Genomic DNA, 8,631 nt, shown 5'->3' on the forward strand with positions numbered 1-8,631 from the left:
ACTAGAATGTATTACGCTAAGTGAAATAAGTCAGAGAAAGAGAAATATTATGCTTTCACTCATATGTGGAATTTAAGAAACAAAACAGATGAACATAGGGGAAAGGAAGGAAAAATAAAAGAGAAAGAGAGAGGGAGGTAAACCATTAGAGACTCTTAGCTATACAGAACAAACTGAAGGTGGCTGGAGGGGTGTTGGGTGATGGGATGGGCTAAATGGGTGATGCACATTAAGAAGGGCACTTGTTGGGATGAGCACTGGGTGCTATATGTAAGTGATGAATCACTGATTTCTACTCCTGAAATCATTATTACACTGTATGTTAACTAATTTGGATTTAAATAAAATTTTTAAAATTTTTAAAAAAGAAAAAAAACAGAAAATAACAAGTGTTGGTAAGGATGTGGAGAAAGTGGAACCATTGTGTATTGCTGGTGAAAATGTAAAATGGTGCAGCCATTGTGGAAAACCAAATAGTGGTTCCTCAGAAAAATAGAATTATCGTACGACTCAGCAATTCCACTTGTAAGTATATACCCAAAAGAAATGAAAGCAAGAGCCTGAACAGGTATTTGTAAGTAAGTATTCATAGCAGCATTATTCTCAAGAGCCAAAAGCTGGAAACTGCTCATGTGTCCATCAATGGATGACTGGATAAACAAGATGTGATACATACATACAATGCAGTATTTTTCAGCCTTAAAAAGGAATGAATTGGACCCATGCTACAAAATGGATGAACCTTGAAGACATTACACAAAGTGAAATAAACAAGACATAAAAGGACAAACGCTATTTGATCCCACTTACATGCAGTTCCAAGAATAGTCAAATTCATAGAGACAGAAAGTAGAATAGTGGTCTCCAGGGGTGGGGGGGGGGGGGAAGGGGGCAATGAAGAGTAATTGTTTAATGAATACAGGGCTTCAGGATAATGAAAAAGTTCTGGAGATGGATATTGGTGATGGTTGCACAGCAATGTGAATGTACTTAATACCACTGAAATGAATACTTAAAAATGGTTAAAATGGTAAATTTTATGTTATGTATATTTCACCACAATAAAAAATTGTTTAAATGCTTTCTGTCTGCAAAAATGTTTCCCAGCCTGCCACATTTACATTGGCTCTATCCCAATTTCCCACTGCCCGCGATTAGGCAGACTTCCTCCAAATCCCCTACTTCTGGCTCAAGTCAGCTAAATCTCCACGACACCAAGCCACTGGAAATAATTTCTTTGTAGGGTTAAGTTTCCCAGAAATTGGAAAGTCCCTACTGATGCCACCATGAATCAGACAAAGCTCTGTAGTTTCTCTTCAGGCCAAAGAATTCCTGAATGTCCCTTGACAACTCTCCCCTCCTCCTTATGTCTATTTTGTTCCCCGTGAAAATACTTATTACCATTTTGGGGGAGAATATGACTATATTTCTACATTACAATGCTCACAAGAATGACACACTAGCACCGTCCTTCTGATGTGATAAAGAACACATACATCTGACCCACATTGTGGCAGGAAACAGGAGTAAGAGCTCTTGGAGCTGGTACCAAGTACCCCCTGAAGAAATCTCCATCCACTAGAGAGGATGTTCCTTTGGATTCCGGCATCCTGTTATAGCTTCCAGTCAAGTCTCCATGATTTGCCCAGACTTCTTCATTCCAGTACCAGTTGACCCTTTTTTTTTTCTTGCCACTCTTGACTCTTTCTTTCAAGACCTAAGTCAACTGTCCCATGTCTAACTCAGCCAGGCAGTTTCTGGGATTCTCCAGCACATCTCTTTGGTATGTTGCTGCCCTGCCACCCTCAGGGGCACAGTTGGGAGTTGGGGAACGGGGGGGGGGAATAATATCACATCTCCAAAGCAGAAAGCAGGGGCATATTAGCAAATGACACTTGGACATACACCTAGCAACCTCACGGGATATATGCTTTTCTCCCCGAATGGTACATAAACCCCTAGAGAGCAGACATGTATGGAAGGATTTTGTACTCTAGGCACAAGGGAGACAAAGCGAACAGCGTTTACTTCCAACATGCCCCCACACAACAGGAAGTTAGCGCTTGAAAGCTGGAACCAAATCTCTCTCCTGGCTCTTCCCTGCCTTTGAATGGTGTCATCACTCTGCTTCCACCTGTTATGACATGTGATTGTTTCTCAAAAGGGAGGATAAAATGGCAGAGACCGAGAGAGAGTAGAGAGGGAGATTGGTGTGTGTGTGTGTGTGTGGGTACTATATGGACAACAACCTATAAAACAAAACAAAAACAATACAGGTATGCAAAAACCAGATTCAGTGCTATCACACAGCGAGAGAGGGCAGCTGGAGATACTACGCGCTAACACACACAATATGATACACGACCCCAGGTTGAGGACTCAGTGACGAGTGGAGCAGAGGCCACCGGTTTTAGACCAAGAGGCTCTCAGCGGACTGCTGAACGGACTGCTGCTTCAGCCGTAAGCCCTCTCCGATGGTGACAGAACAGATGATGACAGGCCTGGCGACCCCACAGGCCTGCCTCAGGGCCTGCTCAGAGTGCATGAACGCACAGGGCACATTCTTAATCCTCCCCCAGCAGCAGAAGGTGCAGGGTCATCTCCAGGGGCTCTGGGTATGCGGCCGTCAGCGTGAGCTCAGAGATGCCCCTGTTGAGGGGGTTGGCGGCTTCACTGGCTCCTTTCCGAAGCTGCTTGTAGTTACAGGACTGCCGAACAAGGGCCAGGGCTTTCTTGGTGAGGTGGGTGTCTACGAGGGGGTAGGCCTTCAGATTTACATCAGCCTCAGTCACGTCTGCAATTGTGAGTGTCATACCTCCGCCGGAAAATCGCACCACGCTGGAGGAGTAGAAATGGCTGAGCGCCTACTTATTATCATTCATGTGGCATTTGAGAATTTCCATAGCACCTTCTTTTTATTTTTTTTTATTTTATTTATTTATTTATTTATTTTTTTTAATTTTTTTTTTCAACGTTTATTTATTTTTGGGACAGAGAGAGACAGAGCATGAACGGGGGAGGGGCAGAGAGAGAGGGAGACGCAGAATCGGAAACAGGCTCCAGGCTCTGAGCCATCAGCCCAGAGCCTGACGCCGGGCTCGAACTCACGGACCGCGAGATCGTGACCTGGCTGAAGTCGGACGCTTAACCGACTGCGCCACCCAGGCGCCCCAGCACCTTTTTTTTAAATGTTTATTTATTTTAAGAGAGAGAGAGAGAGCAGGGGAGGGGCAAAGAGAGAGAGGGAGAGAGAGAATCCGAAGCCGGCTCCACACGGTCAGCTCAGAGCCCCACGCAGGGCTTGATCTCATGAACCATGCGATCATGACCTGAGCCAAACCAAGAGTTGGACACTTAACTGACTGAACCCCCCAGGCGCCCCTTCCTAGCAGCTTCTTAAACAAACACTGGCATTTGATAAAACCAACAAGATAATGAAGCTGAATATTCTTAGCCCATTTTACAGATGAGGAAACTGGGGCTCGAGGGGTGGAATTGCTCAAGTTCCCACAAAGCAATGGAACTGGGGCTCCTTGAACCCAGACCTCTCTCATGAGATTCTTTCCTCCTTGACTGTTTCACAGGTCTGGGGCAATCAACGTATTCAAAAGTGAGTTCATCAGCTAACCTGCTTCTTCTCCTGTGATTCCCACCTTAGGGAATGGTACTGACATTCAGTCCAAGGCAGAAATCTTGGAGTTATCACTGACGCCTTTCTCTCTCTCACTCCTCACAGCCCATCTACCACCAAGTCTGTGGACTCTGTCCCCTAAATATTTTTTCAAATATATTCACTTTTCTCACCCCCACTGCCACTTCCCTTGTTCAATTCACTATATCTCTCATCCAGATTCCTGTAGTAGCTTCCCAAGTGATCTCTTTCCCTCCAGCCTTGCCTGTTTACAATCCATTCTCCAAAGAGTTATCGAGAGCAATCTTTCTAAAATCAAGTCTCATCACGATTCACCTGGGGTTTAAAAATTTGTTAATGTTTATTTATTTTGAGAGAGGGAGAGCAAGCACACGAGTCGGGAGAGGGCAGAGAGAGATGGAGAGAGAGAATCCCAAGCAGGCTCCCCACTGTCAGCACAAGCCCAACGCGGGGCTCGAACCCACAAATCGTGAGATCATGACCTGAGCCGAAATCGAGAGTCGGGTGCTCAACCGTTCCCCTCACCTGGGGTTTTCATTCATTTTTGTCGTTGTTGCCAGTGAAGCCCTGTTTTAAAAATGAAATATTTCAATAAACCCTAACGCATAATGGGTAAAGGCAGAAAAATGTTCTATCGAAGTGGGGGACAGAGGCCTGGGTCCCTGAATATTCTGTGTCTTATCTTCCCTGAGGCACCAATGGTTCTGCAGAACAGGGCATAATAACCACAAGGTAAAGTGTCTTAGCATGGCTTAAGAAGTTAATTGTGATTAGGCCCATGTTTGCCTCTGTAGCTCCATGCCTACTGCTGCTACCCTTCCCTTCTGTATTAGTCAGGATAGGCTAGGTTATGCCACAGTAACAAACAGACCCCAAACCTTCATGATATAGAATAACAGAAATTTATTGCTCACCCAGCTAGTTGTCTATTGCAAGTCAGCAGGGACTCTGCTCTACCTCATCTCCATTCTGGGACAAAGGCTTGATGGAGCCTCCCTCACCTGGACCATTGCCTGTCACCACGGCAGAGGAAAGATAACCTGGTGGCTCTTACTCTGGCAGCGAAATGATGAGCCTGGTAATGACAGGCATCCCTTCTGTTCACAGTTCATCGGCCAACCCTGGGCACGACAAGGGGGACAGGAATTGCTATCTTACCATGCACTCAGAACAATGGGGTAGGAGAGAAACTGGGATATTTGGCAAAAAGCGCTAATGTCTATTATCACACCTTCCTCCTCTCATTGTAAGCCACAGTGAGCTACCTGTAAGTTTTTGGAATGTGCACATGCTGTTCTTTTTGGCTCCCTCCCCCAATCCTTCTGGTACGCTTCTACTTGATCTTCTAGTTTCAGTTCAAGCGATATGCCTCCAAGGAACCTTCCTTCTGTCTCATCTGCTCCCGTTTCTCGTTTCCCAGACCAGGTCAAGCGATCTTCTGCTGTGCACTCCAACACTCTGTTCTTCCTTCCAGCATAAACCTTATCGCAGTCTCTGAATATAATTGCTTATACAATTAATAAAGGTGAAATGGATAATCTTCAGAGCTTTGTCTGCTTGATCCTAAGCTTTTGCCCATTTGGCAAACCATGCTGCTTAGACCGGAGAAGAAGATGCAGCTAAAAACCTGCCTTCTACTGTGGGCTGAGAGCATGTGGAACGGGTCTAGAAAGGGAGGGTGTGGCATATGAAAGTTGAGCTTCATTTATGAGCTAATCCTGGGACACATACTTCCTTGGGTGTGTTAACTGGGGTCAATGGGGCAGGGGACATGGCTATTCTGACAGTTTTATGTTCATTAAGCGAAGAACACCAGGGAATTTTGACTTCTTCCACAGGTTCCGTTGATGAGTTTCTAGCAGCCAAATGATACATGATTTGGGAGGTAGAGTTGAAACTCTTGTTGTATTGGGTTTTAGAGTGTTCTTTGCAAAATAGATAGACATCCTGACTGTGCTTGCTTTTTGCTAAGGATGTAGACGTGCAGCCCAAGGCCTTTCTTCGGGAATCTTTGATAGTGCTTGATTTTCCCTTGTAGTAACAAAGAGCTCACTACCAAGGGCAGCACTTAGAATGACGTCCATGAAGAAGTGTTCAAACTCATTAGTAATTACAGAAACACAAGTTAACTAAGCAGCTCTCAGGCTGGCAAAAATTAAAAAGCCGATAATGTATTGATGAGGATGTGGGGATATAAGAAATCTTATGTTCTGCATAATGTAGACCAGTTCAGCTATTCTGGAGAACAATTTGGCATTACTCCATTCACTCGATGAATATTTATTGAACACCATTCATGTGTCGAGAACTGTTCTAGGTGCTTGGGATATAAGCAGTGAATGACACAGACACAAATCTCTTGGAATCTTACTACCAAAATAATAATTATAATATAATATAAGAATTATATTGGGATATAATTATATTACATATTATAATAATTATTATAACATAATATTTGCTATATAATTAAATAATATAATTATGTGATGTAATTATATTATATATTTATAATTATTACAAGATAATAAAGATAATATCCAAATATTTCATTTATTAGAAAATTGTAAGTGCTAAGCAGAGAAAGTAAAGCAGGAAAGGGAAATACAAAATGTTCCGTAGGAGTTGAAACTGAAAAAAGAGTGGCCAAGGAAAGCCTCACTGGCCTGAGGGTTACATAGTTAACGTAGTCACATTAAACACACGCATGTCCTCTCACCCAACAATTCTGCTCCTGCATATGTGGAAATATTCCAAAACAAGCCTGTAGAGGGACATGTATGAAGATGTTCATAGCAGTGTTATTTGTGCTGGTGGAAGTTCAGCAGAATTCCAGTGAAATCCTTGACTGAAAGAGTGGATAGATAAAATGTGGTGGATACGTGCCATAGAGAATTATGCAGCAGTTGGAAGCGACAGATTAAATATACCCACAGCAATGTGGATTGCTCTAAAAACATAATGCTGAGTGAAAAAAGTAAGAAACAGAATGAGATGTACAGCACAGTACTACTTATATAAAGAATACATGCTCACAAAATAAGAACACAGAGTTTGAAAACACATTCGAACAAAAAAAGCTACATGTTAAACATACCAGAATGGCTACCGGTATGTGACATAAGAGGGGGATGGGAATGAGATATGCGGTTAAAAAATAAGATAAAATAAACAAAGCCCAATATGTGGATTTGATGTTCCAAAAATACAGATTTCTATAGGATGAGAGTCAAGTGTTTCTGTCACTCACCATGCAATTGTGCAGACTTATCCAATTCACTCAAGTCATCTGGGCTTCAGTTTCCTCTGCTACATGAGAATAATATGTCCAGTCTTAGCTCCCTTCAAGGACTGTTGCAAGGTTCCAGTGTGTTAATGAACAGAAAAGGACTTCAAGTTTAAAGTGGAGACACTTATCTAATATAAGCAACGGTTATTGTTGCACAAAGTGGGTGTTTGTTGTTTGACTTCCCACTATGCATTTCCATTTTTGTTTGACTTCCCCCTATGCATGTCCATTTTTGTCTCTTCCCACCAATCCTGATTCCCATTTGGGGATACCTGTTTTGAAGCAGCTGACTCTATCCCAGGTGGAACACATGGCCTAGGATAACCGCTCATTTCATCCCTTGTCCACGGTGATTGTTTTGGGGTAGTATATGATTTGGGCTGTTCAAATAAGACGTAATCTGAAGACTTTGGCTGGGAATACTGAGGAAAGTAAGCTTCTTCCTTGTTTGCCATGACAAGGTAGTATGAAGCCCTGGAAGTAGCAGCTAAGTCCTTCTTTGGAGCAAGAAGGGGGACTCTACCTGAGAATGGAGTCCTAACAAATGAAGTGGAGCTGAGAAATGGAGAGAGAAGAAGAGTGAGCAAGCAACTGAGCAGAATGAAGCTCACCCAAAGCTGGGTTTACTCTTGAACTATACAGTGGCATTGGCCAGTAATTTCCCCTTTTGGGGTTAAGACAATTTGAATTGAGTCTTCAGTGGGTGGCAAACAAAGCATACAATCCTAAGTGATGCACTGTTGTTTATTTTTATCTGTTTATTGTTTTTTACAAGTACACACAAAACCTCTTAAAATAAACTGCAAAGCGGTAAGCAACACAGTGGGTCCTGAGGCTGAATTGGTACAATCTCTACACCGGATGGAAACGTTCTCTAGAAAGTGCCCTGAAATGGATTGTTCAAGGTTTTCAGCAGTTCCAGACTGCAAATGATGTCAGCTGCTCCAATTTTGGATGAGGAAAAAAGATATCTGCTTTCATACATTTGTTTCCTGATCTGTAGTTGACAAGAGAAAGAATCCTGGAAATAAAATTGTTGCAGGTGCCTGATGATTCCGATCCTTTAGCCACATGTGATGAAATGGAGACTTCAGTTTGTAAAGAATGCCCCTCTAGAGGATCCTGGGCTTCAGAATTGAACACCACAGGGAAGCAAGAGGAGCCTCAGCCTATAGTGTTCTGTGATGAGCACAGCTTCTTAGATTCCCAAGGCTGAGTCCACAGAGCAAATGCTTTTGAAAGAATACAGCAGCCCATATGCTAACAAAGAGAGTTAACATCCATCATCCAAACTGCTGTTTCCCTTCAGTGGCCTTGACTTCTTTCTAAAAAGAGTGCTTTAACACCCACAAACACTCTTCGTGCAGTTGGTTTGTGAAGATTTTCCCAGATTTGGGGGAGTGAGGCAGGAGGAAAGAATTAGCCTCCAGAATGGCAGCTCTTGATTTTCACGAACATCACTAGACTTGTCCGGGATGCCTATCATGCTTAACGGGCATGATGGAGAATGTAGAAGTTTGAGACTAGGGTCACACCCTCATGAAACAGACTACTTAGCCAGACAGGAAACACACAGTCACTCATCATGCTCCTCCAAAAATATGGCTTTTGCCTAATTTACTCCTGCTTATCCTCAGCTCAGATATCACTTCCTCAGAGATCCCTTCTCTGGTCAAATCCGCAGAAAGCA

The 8,631-nt window shown here is 43.1% G+C and overlaps 1 pseudogene; it reads right to left on the reverse strand.

Annotated features, from left to right (window-relative positions):
- Positions 1–2,410: 2,410 nt before the first annotated feature.
- On the reverse strand, positions 2,411–2,813 carry LOC123594421 (annotated as a pseudogene).
- Between the last annotated feature and the right edge of the window lie 5,818 nt (positions 2,814–8,631).

Source organism: Leopardus geoffroyi, chromosome X, assembly GCF_018350155.1.
Source record: "Leopardus geoffroyi isolate Oge1 chromosome X, O.geoffroyi_Oge1_pat1.0, whole genome shotgun sequence".
NCBI lineage: Eukaryota > Metazoa > Chordata > Mammalia > Carnivora > Felidae > Leopardus > Leopardus geoffroyi.